This window comes from Lissotriton vulgaris, chromosome 10, assembly GCF_964263255.1.
Source record: "Lissotriton vulgaris chromosome 10, aLisVul1.2, whole genome shotgun sequence".
In the NCBI taxonomy this organism is placed as follows: Eukaryota; Metazoa; Chordata; class Amphibia; order Caudata; family Salamandridae; genus Lissotriton; species Lissotriton vulgaris.
In genome coordinates, this window is record NC_141698.1 from 132,831,889 (window position 1) to 132,848,627 (window position 16,739).

Here is a 16,739-nt window from a genome sequence, read left to right on the forward strand (position 1 = left end):
TATGCTAGGTGCCTGACTGATTGACTGCAGGTGGATGTTACCGGGCAGATACCTTTCTAGAAAGAGGGTATGACTTTTGCATCTTCACTTGAGATGGGAGAGGTTGGTCATTGAGATCCATTGTTCATCTGCCTGCTTTCCATGAGGGGCAAACTGGTCTGCATTGCTTTGATAAGGAATTGGGATGCCACAGCTGAGTTAAGATTCGCCTACATAGAATGATGCACATCTAGTTTGTCATTTGTTAGTGTCTTTGGCAAATTGCCTCCACTGAGGAGTTGATTCACAATTACTCTTCCACTTGTTAATTTTCACTGCTTGGTAATGAGTTGTTTTTCTGCATTTTACTTTTGTTTTCTATCCTGCTCCCCTTGTCTTAAGCGTTGATGAGCTGGCCCTGAGCATGTACCCTCCCATGAACCATTTACCTGTGCGTCTGAATGTAAGTACTTGTTCTTCAATAAACATTACTTGAAAGAACCAATCACTGAAAGGAAACTACTTCACCACGTTCCAAATGCTTGCAAAACCAAAACATACGCATACACCCAACAACACACCCTCTCCCTCTGCTGTCCTCTTCTTCCCCTTTTCCCCCTCACTGCAGCTGATTCAAGACCTTAAGCTAAGTCATTGATTCTGTTTGGACTCAGCAAGCTGAGGTTGGGTCCAATACTGGGCTTGTTGTCAAGGTCAGCAGCTTAGACATATTTTAACTTGGCCTCTGTCAGATTGTTACCATGCAGGTCAAATCACTAGCTCTCATCTGGCCTACTTTCGGGCCGGGTTAATCTTTTCTAACTTTGAATCCAGTGCGCCTCACCACAGATGCATCATAGAGACCATGGAATATGTGTGCACTCATTTCCTTCCCAAGGGGTGACTTGTTTTGTAGTGTAACCATGTCCAGGTCTTCTAACTTCATTCAGTGCCACAACTTGTTTCTTTTGGCTACAGATTATTCTGAAAGAAATTCATGACTGGGGGTTCTCGATTACCTAGACAAAGTTTTCCCTCTTGCCTTTGGGCTTCAGGTTATTAAAGAACATATAACAACACCAACTCCTCCATGGCCTTCCTTTCTCAAAAGGATATTGGGCACCAAGAATAGCCCAATGCATTTCTTTTTTTTTTATTGTTCAAAACAGAAGAATTACAAGTATGGGCCTACAACCCAGAGGCCGGCCACTAGCGATCATCAAATAAATAAGCAGTCAGTAAAACAGCAATAGGTCGCGGGTAGGTCCAAACAAAAGTACAGGATACATAGTCGGCAACAAGGATGCATGCAGGATACGCGATTTTTTATTTTATGAAGGAACGAAGAAAAACAAAAAGACAAACAACTCAAGGCGCGGGGCATGATAAATGAAGTCGAGCTCCGACTCTGGGGACCTACCATAACGGATAGGGAAACAGGAGGACATTAAAGAACCAATGGGGGGGGGGAAACAGTGGGAAGATCAGGACATTCAATCTAGGAATATGGTATCGAGGAACCTAGGAGGTCAGGGGGACAGGGAAACATCAGGAATATCTGCGAGGGGGGGGAGTGCAGATGTCTCCTCGGTACGATTTCATTGGCCCCAAATTTTACTCCACGCCCTAGGCTTGCCCCTGGCCAAATATACCGTCTTCTAACTGAACATGCACCAGTCCATGTTCTCCTTCCACTGCGACACGGTGGGAGGCCGTTGGGATCCCCAGAGCTGTGCGATGTCCCTTTTGGCAATCATGTTCCCAAGAGCCGCCCACCGGGTCTGGGCAACGTTGTAATCATTCGGCTCCCACACATTCAACAAACCTGGTCGAGCCTCGGGCATCAGAGCGACCCCAGTGACGCACTCCATCACAGCATGCACACTGCGCCAATACGTAGCGACCTCATGGCACTCCCAGAGGATGTGAAGAAAGGTAGCACTCATTCCACAGCCTCGCCTACAAAACCCATCCGACGAAAAACCCATGGCAACCAAACGAGGACCAGTTACATACACGCGGTCAAGAATTTTAAGCTGAACAAGGCGGAGACGGGCCGGAATGGCAACCTCTTTAGGGGAGGATAGAGCAGACTGCCAGTCTTCGTCGTCCAATTCCAACCCGTCTCTAGCCCAGGTCTCCCGGAGGCGCACAAGGAGATATGCCCGATTTGTTGATCAACTTTTTATAGATCAAGGAAATCGTACTATCGGGCAGATGACCGTCAAGTATACGATCCTCAAGTGTGGAAGATTCAGGGACTACAGTACCGGCCGTGAAGACCGACATTAAAGCGTGACGCACCTGTGCGTATCGGAAGAACTCCCGCTCACTCAATTCATATTCACTCCGAAGCTCCGCAAATGTTTTCACCGCACCCTTCATCCAAAGATCACCCACTCTGCTAAGTCCAATCATGTCCCAGTTCTCAAAACCTTTCGTCTTCCAGAGGCACCCCAACCGTTCCGAAGCAAACAAAGGGGCGCCTGCGTCAATCGATCATTCCATCCCAGAGCCACATTTGCATCGTTCCACACACGCACTGCAATTTTAGTGGGTCCCGTAAGGTTTCTCCCCGCCGTCCGAGAGAGTGCTCTGTTAAAGTCGCCACCGGGCAACAAGTGTTTGTCCATAGCGTAGGCAGGATTTGGCCCTGGAGCGTATGTGGCATGGTTAATGACGGACAACTGGGAAGCCCAATAGTACCTCCTGATGTCCGGGAGAGCGATACCCCCATCGTACCAGGGGAGGGTCAGTTTCGAGAGAGCAATGCGCGCTCGGCCGTCCCAAACAAGTCTCCTCTGGAGTCCCTCGATCTCCCGAAAATAGCGCGCAGGAATGGTATCGAAGGAGTTCTGGAGTGCATAGAGAAATCGGGGTAGGGACATCATTTTGAATAGCGCCGCTCGACCAAGTGGGGACAGCGGCAACCTGCGCCAACGATCCACGTCGAGCTTCAAGCGCCGCAAAGGAGGAAGGAGATTATGTTCGTAACGGGCAGCCGAGTCCAACGATATATGAACCCCTAAATATTTAAAGCCAGAGTGGGAGACCTGAATGGGAAACCTGGTCGGTAGGGGGGGGAAGACCACCGGAGATAACATATACGCAGGACTTAGACCAGTTGATATTCAACCCGGAGTTCTTGCCAAAGGAAGTTAGGACATCAAAGAGGACGTTAAGGGACTTGCGGGGGGAGGTAAGGTACAGGAGAATATCATCTGTGTATAATGACACCCGGTCTTCAAAGTCAGGGGTCCAATGAATGCCCTTTATCGAGGGTTCCCATCGAAGCCAGGCAGCAAGCGGTTCCAGGGCGAGGGCAAAGAGCAGGTGGGACAGTGGACACCCCTGTCTAGTACCACTCCCGAGAGCAAAGGACTGGGAGACTCTACCATTGACAACCACCTGGGCCAAAGGGTCCGCATACAGTAGCCTCACCCAACTTATGAATCCCACACCGAACCCAAACTTCTCAAGTGTAGCCCAAAGATACGGCCACTCTATTGTATCAAAGGCCATCGTGGCGTCTAGTGAAGCCAAGATGGCCGGTTCAGACAGAAGCTCCGCCCTTGCAAGAACGCCGTGAAGGCGGCGCAGGTTTAGAGCCATGTTCCGGTGCGGGATAAAGCCGGATTGATCCGGATGGACCAGGTCACAAATAAGTGAGGAGACGGTTGGCGAGAACAGTCGCGAGAATTTTAGGCTCTGCGTTTAGTAGAGAGGTAGGCCGGTATGAGGCACATCGGTCACAAGGTTTGCCCTCTTTGGGAATCACCACTATGGTGGCCAGGCGCTGGTCAGCGGGGAGGTAGCCAAGGTCACGCGCCTCCGCGAACATGTCACGGAGGTACGGTGCAACCCTGTCCAGGCGAAGTTTATATAATTCGATGGGCAGGCCATTCGGCCCCATGGCCTTACCGGAACGGAGGGAACGAATGGCAGTTGCTATCTCATCGACTGACAACGATACCTCCATACTCTCCCGATCCTCTTCGGACAGGCAAGGTAGCATGATATCCCTCAGCAAAAGCCGAGAGTCATCCTCGTCCCTGTCGGACAACGGTGAGTAGACCACACGAAAATAGTCAGCAAAACATTCCATAATCTCACCAGGGTCAGTCACATCCACACCATCGGCATTTTGAATCATAGGGACCACACGATTCGCTCTCTCCTTCTTATCAAGCCAGGCAATCAGCTTACCCGCCTTGTCACCAACGTCATACATTCTACCTTGTTGTTCTCTGTACAGCGATTTGGCAGCCTCTGTCACAAGGGATTAGTAATCAAATTGTTTCAAGCTAAGGGCGTGGAGTCTATCCCAGGTGACACCCGTATCCAGGTCGTCTTCTAGGCCCAATATTTCAGCCTCCAGACTCTCGACCTCCCCGTCCCTAGCTTTCTTGGTCTCTGCTATTAACGATAGGGCGTGTCCGCGAATAACAGCCATAAAGGCCTCCCATAAGGACACAGAGGACGAGACAGACCCCTTATTCTCAAGGAAATAGTGATCAAGTGACTTAGTGAGGCTGGCGCGAGTCTTAGGATTACGCAGGTGCCAAGGGTTGATAGGGGCAACCCGTCCCGCAGTATGCAAACCCACGTCAAAAAGAACCAAAACAGGAGAGTGATCTGAAATACCCCTGGCCAAGTGACTAATTTCCCCGATGTAGGAGGACTGGACAGTGGGCATTAGAAAGTAGTCTAGCCTGGAGAGACTCCCATGAGCACCAGAGTGGAAGGTATAGTGACGTAGAGTCGGATGCATCAACCTCCAGGCGTCCACCAGACCAAAGGTGTCCAAGAACCCGCCCAACCATGATTGAGACGCGGGAAGGTCCCTGGGGGGGGTGGCGGTCCATGTCGCCAGAAAGTACAGAATTGAAGTCCCCACCCACAAGGAGAAGACCATCAGGGAGTCCCAGCAGCAACCAACCCACATCAGAAAAGGTGGAGGCCTGGAGGCCCGGGGGCACATAAACAGAAACCAAAGAAAGAGTCTTACCCTCCCACCTACCAGTGAGGGCGATATAGCGCCCCCTGTCATCAGACGTAACGCTATCGATCTCAAGAGGGAGGGAAGACCGGATCAAAATACCCACGCCCCTAGAACCAGTGGTAAATCCAGAATGTGCTACCAGTCTGTAACCCCATCTATTCATCGCATGACACACATTGCCAACTAGATGCGTCTCCTGCAGAAATACCACATCGGGGGACAAACGTCGTAAATATTGCAAAACAACACCCCGTTTTATACGATCACCCAAACCATTGACATTCCACGATATAATCCTCAGCCCACCTCCCCCCCCCCATTCCCAAACATGTTGCATGGGGGTCCCCATGAAGAGCAGGACATCAGGATCAGAGAAAGAATCAATACGCCGCCTTGAGCAAGAAAAACACAAACAGAAACACCCCCCCACCCCCAACTGGAACCCGTTTCAACACCCCCCTCCCTGCACCCCTGCAAAAGAACAAGAAACCACCCCAAAATGCAGTGTGCCTGTCGCCCTAACAACCCCATTCTACAGAAAGACCCCGGAGGAGGAAAGAGGCCCGTTCCCACCCACCACCCAAATGTGGACTACTACTACAAGGCAACAGAAATAGAAAGATAGTACCCAGCTGAGCAAAGTCCAATGTTCAGAGATCAAGGACCGAAGAGTCACTTATGAGTAGGCTCACCACCCTCGGCACCGCCAGGGTGCTCCGTACGTTCGCCTCGCCCCGGCAGGGAATCCAACCAGTCGCTCACGCTGTCTGGTCGATCGAAAAAGTAGGTCCGTTCCTGATATTCCACATGAAGCCTGGTAGGGAAAAGCATGGCGTACTTGAGGCCCAGGTCCCGGAGACGTCGCTTCACTCCCAGAAAACCCATTCGTTGTCGTTGCACTAGTTGCGTAAAGTCCGGGAAAAAGTTAATCGAGGAGTTCTCAAATTTCATTGGGCCATGCACTCTCGATGCCTGCAAAATTGCATCGCGGTCTCTAAAGTGAAAAAGTCTCGCAATAATGGGCCTCGGAGGGGCGCCCAGCTTGGGTTGTCCGCCCGGAACTCTGTGTGCACGCTCAACCGCAAAGAATTTACTCAGACCATTGGGAGCAAGATGGGTGAGGATCAGATCCTCGATCAGGAGGTCCACAGAGTGAGACTCGGGGTTCTCCGGGACCCCAATGACGTGGATATTATTGCGTCTTGCCCTGTTTTCATAGTCCTCCAGCCGATGAGACATTTGGTCATTCACCAATTTCAAATTCCCAAGTTCCGTTTGGAGTTCCACCACATCAGCCGTGAGGCTGGAGGTCTTAAAATCGAGCACCTTGACCTTTTCATTCGTTTTGGACAAGTCCGCCCGGATCAGGGTGACCTCCACCGCGACCGTGTCGATTTTACTAGCCAGGGCTTTGTATTGCTGGCCGATGGTTTCCCTCATACCGGTGATGGCGCCCATAATGTCCTGCAAGGACAACTCGGCAGGAGCGGAAGAGTCGCCTCGGGCGTCCTCCGGGGTTCGGCTGGAAAGCCCTGGTGAGCCTTTAGCTTGGGTGTACCGATCCATAACGTTGGTCTGGACCGGTCCACCACGTAGAGATGGTTTTGTCCTCCTCCTCTCGGCATCGCCATTTCCCGCCATACTGGAAACTGTTCTCCGGAGGGGCCCACACGACCTTGTGAAGATGGCCGCCAACAGTCCGGGCGCCTACGAGACCACGAGAGCTGGCTCGTAGGACCAAGAAAAGGCACGATGTAGTACCAAAGAGTTGAAATGAGAAAAGTGTTCAGAGGCTAAGTGGGGGCTGGACTGGCCCCCAACCGGGCGAAGCGGTCTCTTAATCAGACCGTGCGGGGATCCGGGAACGAAACCGAAAGTAGAGATACGGTCTCCGGAGAGGCCCACTGCCGTTGTTGTTCAACTCCGTCCTGGATCCGCAAGTGGCCAAGGCCCTGGCACAGCCTCCAGGTGGGCCAGAGAACTTCAAAGTACCATAACTTTGGCCGCCGATGTCCGATTTCAATTCTGAGAAGAGATATGGACTCAGCTGAGGGTCATCTTCGAAGAGCTGTCCAAGAGATCAGGATAAACACAGGATAAATTGCGAGGAGCGGCGAGGGTCCGGGGAGCTCTGTACTCACGCGACCTTCTTAGATGCACGCTAAGCTCCTCCTCCCCCCAATGCATTTCTAAAGCTGCATAACCACGGTCTTGTCTGTGCACTTTGTTCTTCAGCCCAGATTTAGAATCCGTGAAATACAGATGACAATTTCCTCTTGGAAAATAAACAATTAACTTGGGTATAGCACTGAGCTGTATCTCGGCCCTGCTCTCCTCCAGGCTGTCTCTGTGAATACTAAAAGATAGCTGAAACGGCTTTGCACCCAGTCTGTTAACCTTCATATATTCATCATAATGGATGTCTCCCAACTTCAGTTTTGGTGTTGCCGTGCCCTTTGAAATGTAGACACTACAGCCTCTGGTGAGCAGCTGGCAAGGAAGTGGGGCATAACTTACTAGGGGAGAAGGTGATCTCTCTAGATATCTGAACTCTGAAAACTGCTTATCTGTTAAGTTCAGCATTTTACTTCCCATGTGCAGAGTGTGGAGGCGGTTGCTTGTCAGAATCCACCATATGCTGCACTGATAGAAATTTAGGGCCTATGGTAGGGTTTGGTGAAGTGGGAGCTCTGGCTCAAATTGGTGGAGGGGAAGCTCCCACCTGAACAAGCTCACAGTTCCTCCTTATTAGTGGAGGTGGGGATCTGCTGTTTGAACACTGTTGGGGTCTTGTGGGGCCCTTCTGTAACTGGGCCATCACTTTCCATGCCTCAGGAGGTCCATCATATGTGGGGCCTTTCAGTCAATTCATATTTTCATTACCGGGGCTAGAAAAATCAACACTGGTCCTGAGGGAAAAGAATTCGCTGCATATCTGGACCATTTTTTTGCCTTTCAGAACCAAACCCTCACTCTGTGAGTTTGGTTGTGGTTTTGGGGAAAAATCAGTAAAAAAAATGTCAAGTAAGCCACCATCGGAAGCATTTTTGCTGAAATAGTCAATAAATGAGATACATGAGTCAAGAAGGAGATCCACACATTTCTAAAATTGGCAACTATCTTTATATATGTTCGGGCATCAGAAGAAAATCGCTCAGTAAGTACATTTCTGAATAGGAATTCTTTCCAGTTCAGAAAGTGTACTCCGTGCAATTTTTAAGTTGTGGAAAGGAAGAACAAGTTTTAGAAACGGATATAATAGAGCGCTTTACAGGACCAATCTGCAGGAGTTATGGTGAGTAGTGGGCAAGGTCCAAGGTAGCACCAACAGTACACCACCAGCGGCAGGAAGGCTGCTGGGCGCAGGGTGCACCTTTTTGGAGTTGCTGAAAGATGCAGGGATCAGTTCTGCTGACCCACGGAGCTCTTGGGTCTTTATCGAAGGCAGGCAGTCCTCCAAAGTTTCTGGAGTCCACAGCTGCAGGACGAGTCGACTTTGTGGCAGTTTTCGATGAGTGATGCAGAGAGGCTGGCTGGTCTGGTACCAGGTCAGCTGCCTGTTCTCTCCTCTTTGCTTTTGCTGCTCTTCGGTATCCTTTCTCTTCTTAGGGCGTTAGGATCTGCTCTTCTGGTGCCAGGGGCTCCCCTAAATGTTAAATTCAGGGGCATTCGGGGAGTGTAGGGTAGTAGCCAATGGGCTACTGACCCATGGGGTCACTACACCCTGTACATGACCACTTCCTATGGGAAGTGGGCATAACCCTGTCCTAGAATTCCTAAGTACTCTATTGCAAAGATGGCTACTTCCGAAAAATGGTGTCCAGCTCAGTTTAGTTCACCTTAGGGGTAGTACTAGCCTGGGGGTGGCACACCTACCTGACTAGCTAATTTTTCAACCTGGCCAGGTGCTAAGGGGGCTCTGGACAGAGGGTTTTGGCTTTCCCTCTTCTGAGGGAAGCCAGATTCGCATTTCAAAGGCTGAGGCTCTTGGAGGCTTGCCAGCCTACCTAATCAGTCGGTCATCCTGTGGGAGGGGGTATGACACCCTTTTCCTGGACAGGCTTTTGTTCTGGGCCTCGTACAGCACAAGGGCCTCATCCTAGGAGGTCAGAACAGCATCTCGGGTGGCAGGCTGGCAGAGGCCAGTCAGCAGCCACACCAGAGGCTGGTATGTTTTCAAGGGGCACCTCCAAGGTGCCTTCTGGGTGTATGTATTGATATATAGAACACTTGAATCAGCGTGGGTTCACCAGTACAAGATGTTTGATACCAAACATGCCCAGCCTCAGTGAAGCCATCATGTGGCTGGGGAACTCTTTTTCACCAGTGTCCAGCGCATGATTTTAAAATGGCTTTCCTGGTCAGATTTACTGGCAGTAATAGTACTGACCAGCACAGGGGGCATATCTGCTCATGCAGGTATTCCCTCATTCGTAATATTCAGCTGCTGCCTTAGGGCTGTCAGGCCTGCTGTAGGGGTTACTTACAAATATGGCATGCAGTGGTAGGGGACATGGGCGCACAGGGATGTGTGACATGTGTTTTCACCTTTGTCTGCACCAAGACACACAGCCTGCAATGGCAGCCTTGTATGTACTTGGTGAGGGGTCCCTTAGGGTGACACAATTCGTGCAGCTGCTCTTCAGGACCCTCTTTAGTACCTGAGACCCTAGGTACCAGGGGTACCATTTACTAGGGACTTAAAAAGGGTGCTAAAGGTTTTGCCAATTGGGGGAAACCATTTACAAAAGCTCTAGCACCACTCAGGAACTGGTTAGCAGGAACCCAGTACACTTCCAGTCGAAATCACACTAGTTACCAGGCTAAAGATTAGGGTGACCATGTCAAAAAGGGGCACTTTCCTACACAAGTTCTTTAACCAAATCTTATTCACAGGCTATTTGATATGAACTTATTTGTATACCCCAATATTGGTTAATCATATTCTACAACCATTGGGGAGACACTGCTTTCCCACTCTGCTCTTTTTCTATACACTACACATTAACTTTTTTTTCTTTCTCCGCCTTTGAACTTTGTCTCTACAGCTGACCTTCCACAAACTTAACTTGAGGAATTCTGACATTTTGAAAAGCTTCCTGCAATGTAATCATACCTGTCCACAAGAAGTTACTCACCTTGTTATCCTAGTTTCTGTAGTAGGGGATCTCTGTGTATAGTCATAATCTAGTGAATAGTCCCGCCCATGTGCGTGGACCCCGGCAATCAAAAATAATCTCTTAAATTGTCAAATCATGCAGAAACTGCAAAGACACTTAAGAGAGAATTTAAAGACAAATAATGCAGCCTATATCCACAGGCTACACTGTCCAGTAGTTCAACTAGAAATTCCACCACACACAACACAGCCTGCCCAGTTTCTACCATAGAGAAACTTGCCTCCACCAGTTAAAGACTCTGGAATGATAGAGAGGAAGGCATGGACAGACAAGCCCCATAGGCTGCCATTATGTGGCTTAAATAGGATACTGTGCCTTTAAGAGAACCTTCCAGAACTTTCTCCCAGTATCCCAGAATGCATAGCAGGTCCCTCTTTCTTTCAGTTCTTTTTTCCGGTTCCTGCTAACAGGACCCTGGCATTGAGCTCTCCCTTGTTTCAAGGGTTTATTGGATTTTTGTCACTTTTTTGGATAAAGGTGTTTGAGTATATCTTTCTTGGTGCTTCTCTTCTCTCCTGTGTGTTGGTTCAGGCTTTTTAGGGCTCTAAAATGCCTGGTCTTTTCGACAAATGCCCAGCATGTGGAAGGAAGAAGGCCAAGAGTGATCCACACGACGTCTGCATCGTCTGTCTCCCTGACACACATGTCCCTGAAGACTGTGACATCTGCCAGCAATTTTCAGCAAGGACCCTGAGAGACAGGCTGAAGATTAGGCTTCAAGGCCTTGAAGAGAGACGACTGCAGGCTGCAGGTGGGTCTGGACAGGCTGGGAAGGTTCCCTCTGCCTCTGCTGAGGCCTCTGGGGGGCTCCCCAGAGGCCTCGAGACTACGGTCGGCATCGAGGGGCTCCTCAACGTCGAGGACCTCGAGAAGGAGGAATCGACGCTCGTCGTCGAGAATGGAACGGTCGACGTCACAGAGGCGGCGTTCGACGTCGTGGAGGAAGAGATCGACGTCGCGGAGGCGGGGTTCGACGCCGGAGTCGGGAAGGCGGGGTTCGACGCCGGAAAAGTGACGCTCATCGTCGAGAAGGAAGAGATCGGCGTCTAGGTGTCGCTCCACCTGTCCTAAGCGGCGCAAGGGGAGTTCTGGCGGCAGAAGTCAGTCTGGATCTAGTGGAGGACGCAAGAGGAAGCGATCGCCTGCTGAAGAGGCTGGGTCACAGTCCCCTTCGCCGAAGGAGTCACCGGGCTCGGTGTACTCGGTGGTGTACACACCAACTCGGCCTAGGTCGCCCCGCCTCCTGTACCTAAGGAGTACCCTCCCACCAACCCTCCACTTCTGCCAGGAAGACCACTACCACCACTTCCGCCGCATGGGCCTGCCCCTCGGTCGGTGATACCTCCTGAAGAGGGCGACGTCATTACCTCCTCTGCCGACACCTCCTAAGGGGACCCCTGAACCTAGACCCCAGGAGGAACCGAGGAAGACGCCCCCACGGAAACCTGTGGAGCGTCCACGGGCAGGGAGATCTCGCTCTCGCTCTAGGAGGAAGGAGCGATCGCGCCACAGATCGTCCACGCAGTCGAGACACCGCCATAGGAGGCACAGATCTCGCTCTCGCACAAGATCCTCAGGGACCAAGGACTACTCTCCGACCTTGTCGGGATCACCGGACACGAGGGTGTCTCCGATTGATGACCTGGTGACGTTCCATGATGTTCTCTTGAGAGGCGCTGCAAAATTGGGAATATCTTTGACGGTGCCAACGCCTAAGACATCAGTAATTTTCGAGACACTGCACCAGAAACACCTGTCTCGTCCACTGCTGCCTCTGGTGTCAGGCCTGGAGGAACCGGCCATGGACCTTTTCCTCACCCATGCGGTGACGAAGGCGGACCCATCAAGATTGCTGAAAAAATACCGGACTCCCGATTCGGACCCGGCCTTTCTAAGGGCGGAACCTACTCCGGATTCTGTAATTGTGACGGCGGCCCGCAAACAACATGCCCCCACCCCGTCATCCATGGTTCCCCCGGATAAAGAGTCTAGATGGATGGATTCAGCTGCAAGGAAAGTATGTGGAACATCGGCGACCTCTATGAAGGCTGCGAGTGCCACGTCTTTGTTGGGACGCTACAACCGCGCCCTCTGGGACTCCCTCCAGCAGTTTGCGGAACACTTGCCTCGCGAGAAGCGGGAAGACTTCCAGGAAGTGCTGAATGAAGGGATGCTGGTAGCGAATCAGATTATTAGCGCTGCAGCAGACTCATCCCTATTAGCGGCGCATGGTTTTTGCCATGGGGTTAACCAGCGACGTCACGCCTGGCTCCGCCTTACGTCACTAAAACCGGACGCACAGCAAAGGGTAGCCAACCTTCCTTTCTCTGGCGAGACCCTTTTTGGGAAGCATGCGGATGACGAGATGGCCCGCATGAAGGCGGAGGCCGAAACGCTCACGGCTGTGGGCCTGGAGAAGCCCAAAGAAGCGAAGAAATCGTACCGCCCATTCCAGCGGCGGTTCGGTGGGCAGGGCAGAGGACGTGGCCAACCTTCGGGACAGTCGCAGCAACATCAACAGTTCCGTAAGCCGTTCCAGAAACGCCAGAAGGGCAGAGGAGGCCAACAGTCGGCTCCAGCGACCAAAGGCCCGGCCGGGTCTAGGCCCTGAGCGATTACTTCCCCCGGATCTGTTACCCACTCCGGTAGGGGAAAGCATTCAATTTTTTCTGGCAGAGTGGAGAAAAATTACTCAGGACAAGTGGGTGCTGAATATTGTTTTCAATGGGTACAGTCTTCGGTTCACCAGCCCGCCTCCAGCAATTCCACCGGTCAGCTCGCAGTTTCAGCTGCGCGAGCTTCAGGCGAGGCAGATATCCTGTTAAGGAAAAGGGCGATAGAAGTCGTCCCTCTGTCTCAGAGAGGAAGAGGTCTGTACTCCCGGTTCTTCCTGGTTCGCAAGAAGGACAAGAACGAGTTCAGGCCCATTCTGGTGAGGAAATAGAAATTTTACGTGGCCAATGTGTCCCCTGCGTGTACCCCACGTTTAGTGTATGTTCATGTCACCCATGCGTTTTCCCTCTCATGCCTGTAATAATAATGCCCCTGTATTTCCGTCCCACATTAGAATGTCAGTTACCAAGTCCTCCATGAAAGAAATGTTAATTCTGCACAGAGGCCTATGTTGCCAATGTATCTGCATTGTGCACCTTTAATAAAAGTCGAGATGAACCCGTTTTGTGACTCAGCCGAGCCAGGACCCGAATTCTGGCTCCATGCCTCCAGACACTCTGAAAGCTGCAGCTCAGCTACGTATCCCTGACCTTTCGCATACTTCTGGCCCAGCCCGGCCTGCCAAGACAGTATTTTGCACACAGTTATCTACTTGCTCCACAGAAACACATTCCTGCTTAGTGAAGAAGGTAAACATAACCCGACTGCAGAGATAGGGCCTAGCCTTTCTGTCTCCGTTTGAATGATTTACAGAGCTTGCATCCATAGAAAGCCCATGGCCCCCACGCAATGCACGAAGAAATATATGCACACACTGGCTCTTGGTGATGGGCAACCTTTGCTCGAACGACCTTTACTTCAGATAATACATCCTCCAAACCTAAGATATAAGATAATACCAGACGTGCAGGTCGTCCTGACACTCAAGGCTTCTCTACTAGAACGAAAATCAGCTCCCCCCAGTTTCCCCCAGTTACACGTCAATTGTACGTCACTACCAAGTTACGCACACAAGTAGGGTAAAGGTTCCAGCTGTCCACGCAGATCCCCTCCATGTATCCACCCACCTATGACTCACCTATGACTCCTCAAGTGAACGCCCACGTGTACGCCTTCTTACACGCCCTTTTGCACGCCCATGTGCTCTTATCTCTCTCCTTCTCTTGCTCTGCCTGGAGCGCTCCTCCTTCTCTATGAACTGCAATGTATATCCCATGTATAAATATTGTACAACTGTGAATAAAGTTTAGAAGACCCTTCCTGAACCCGAGTGGTGATGGAACCCGATTCTCCCTTAACTTGAGTTACTGAAATAAAGCCCTTTTGAATCGGACACCACGGACTCTGCCTCTCATTATATGCATGACCCATTGTTTAAGTATAGAAATTCCGACAGGGTAATTTTATTTACCACACTGGACTTGCGACAGGCAAACAGATGGATTCACAGGGAAATGTTTCGCATGCTGTCGTTGCATCAGATTTATCCTCAGTTGCAACAGGGAGACTGGCTATGTGCTATAGACCTACAGGATGCGTACTTCCATGTGCCCATTGCACACAAACACAGGAAGTTCCTGCGGTTCCAAGTCGGCGCCAATCATTATCAATACACAGTACTCCCATTCGGACTAAAGTCTGCACCGAGAACATTCTCGAAGTGCATGGCGGTGGTAGCAGCACACCTACGGAAGAACAAGGTGTTTGTCTACCCGTACCTGGACGATTGGTTGATCAAGGCATCCTCCTTCTCGGAAGCGCAAGCACACTTCCAGAAGACGTGTGTTCTCTTGAACAAGCTGGGGTTGCACATCAACATGTCCAAGTCGTCCCAACTCCGGTCCAATGCATACAGTACTTGGGAGCCTCCATCAATACGCTGTTAGCAAGCGTGTCTCCTTCGGAAGAGCGACGATTATCACTCCTTCGGAAGGCTCAGGCTCTTATGACAACTCCATCTACAACAGTGAGGACGGTGTCTTCTCTACTGGGATCGATGGCCTCCTGTATCTTCCTGATGCCACACGCGCGGCTGAACATGAGACCGCTGCAGGAGTGCTTGGAAGACCAGTGGGATCAGAGGAAAGGATCTTGGGACGACAAGATACAACTGTCTCTGCATGCTCTTCAGTCTCTGAAGTGGTGGTGCTCAGCGGAGAATCTCCTCAGAGGGGTTCCCTTCCACAAGGACATTCCCACGCAGACTGTCGTGACGAATGCTTCTCTCCTGGGGTGGGGAGCGCACTCCGGAAACCTACAGATTCAAGGAACGTGGTCCCCGATGGAGGCCACGTATCACATCAATTTCCTGGAACTCAGAGCTGTTCACTTGGCACTGAAGGCCTTTCTTCCGTCCTTTCAGACCAACTCTCTGCTTGCACAGACGGACAATACCACCACGATGTATTACCTCAACAAGCAGGGGGGCTCGAGATCACGCACTCTGTCGCAGGAGGCGCAGACGATCTGGCACTGGCTTCTGGCCAGAGGACTGACGATAACGGCTACCCATCTGCCAGGTGTGCAGAATGTTCAGGCAGACGCACTGAGCAGATTGGTTCAGGAAAACCACGAATGGGTCATAAACGACTAAGTACTAGGAGAGGTCTTCGCAAGGTGGGGAACTCCAGACGTAGATCTGTTCGCCACCGCCGAAAGCAGCAAATGCCGAGACTTCGCCTCCAGGTACTACCAGCAGGGGACGCTGGGGAATGCGTTATGGATCAACTGGTCGAACAGCTTTCTGTACGCTTTTCCGCCCATTCCCCTGATTCCGGCGGTGCTCATCAAGCTGGCCCGGTCCAGGGCTCGGATGATACTCATTGCCCTGGAATGGCCCAGACAGTGGTGGTGGTTCACGGACCTGCTTCACCGGTCCCTCCTTCCTCACATTCGGCTGCCGTGCAGGCCGGACCTTCTCACGAAGTTCGGGGGACAGATGTTACACCCCAACCTCTCGTCTTTGAGTTTGGCGGCATGGCTCCTGAGAGAGTGCAATATGGCCATCTGAATCTGCCCGATGATTGCATGGACATACTGAAGGAGTCTAAGAGACCTTCCACTCGGACTTCCTATGCTTACAAGTGGAAGAGGTTCTGTATCTGGTGCCAGTCTAAGAACCATGACCCTATGACGTGCAAGGAAGATGTCATCCTTCCTTACCTTCTACATTTTGCGCAGTCTGGACTTAATGTTCATTCCATTAAGGTTCATCTCTCTGCATTGACTGCCTACAGGAAATGCCCTTCACAAACTTCCTTCTTCCAGATCCCTGTGATCAAAGATTTTTTGGAAGGCTTGAAGAAAGTATTCCCTCCTGTTAGGCTTCCTTCGCCTTTAAGGGAACTGAATGTGGTGCTGTCCAGGTTGATGAAGGAGCCTTTTGAACCTATTCATAAGGCTTAGTTGCAGCACCTGTCCTGGAAGGCGGCGTTCCTCGTGGCCATTACATTGGCCCGCAGAGTGAGTGAAATTCAGGTGTTGTGTTGCCAAGAACCTTATACTGTATTTCATGCTGCTAAGGTTGTTATGCGTTCTCACCCTAAATTTCTTCCCAAGGTTATTTCTGATTTTCATGTCAACCAGACCATAACTTTGCCTACGTTTTTTCAGAATCCTTCGTCTCCAGCGGAAAGGTCTCTCCATTTCCTGGATGTTAGGAGGGTGTTGAAATTTTATCTGGATAAAACCAAAGATATTCGTAGGTCTGACCAGTTGTTTATGAATTATGGATCAGTCAGGACGGGTCTTGCTACCTCTAAGCAGTCCATTTCTAGGTGGATTGTGTCCTGCATACAATTGTGTTACCAAAAAGCAAATAGTACCGTAGGAGGTAAGCCTAAGGCTCATTCCACCAGGGGCAAAGCTGCCACGAAAGCCTTGCTCCGTAACGTGCCGATTGCTGA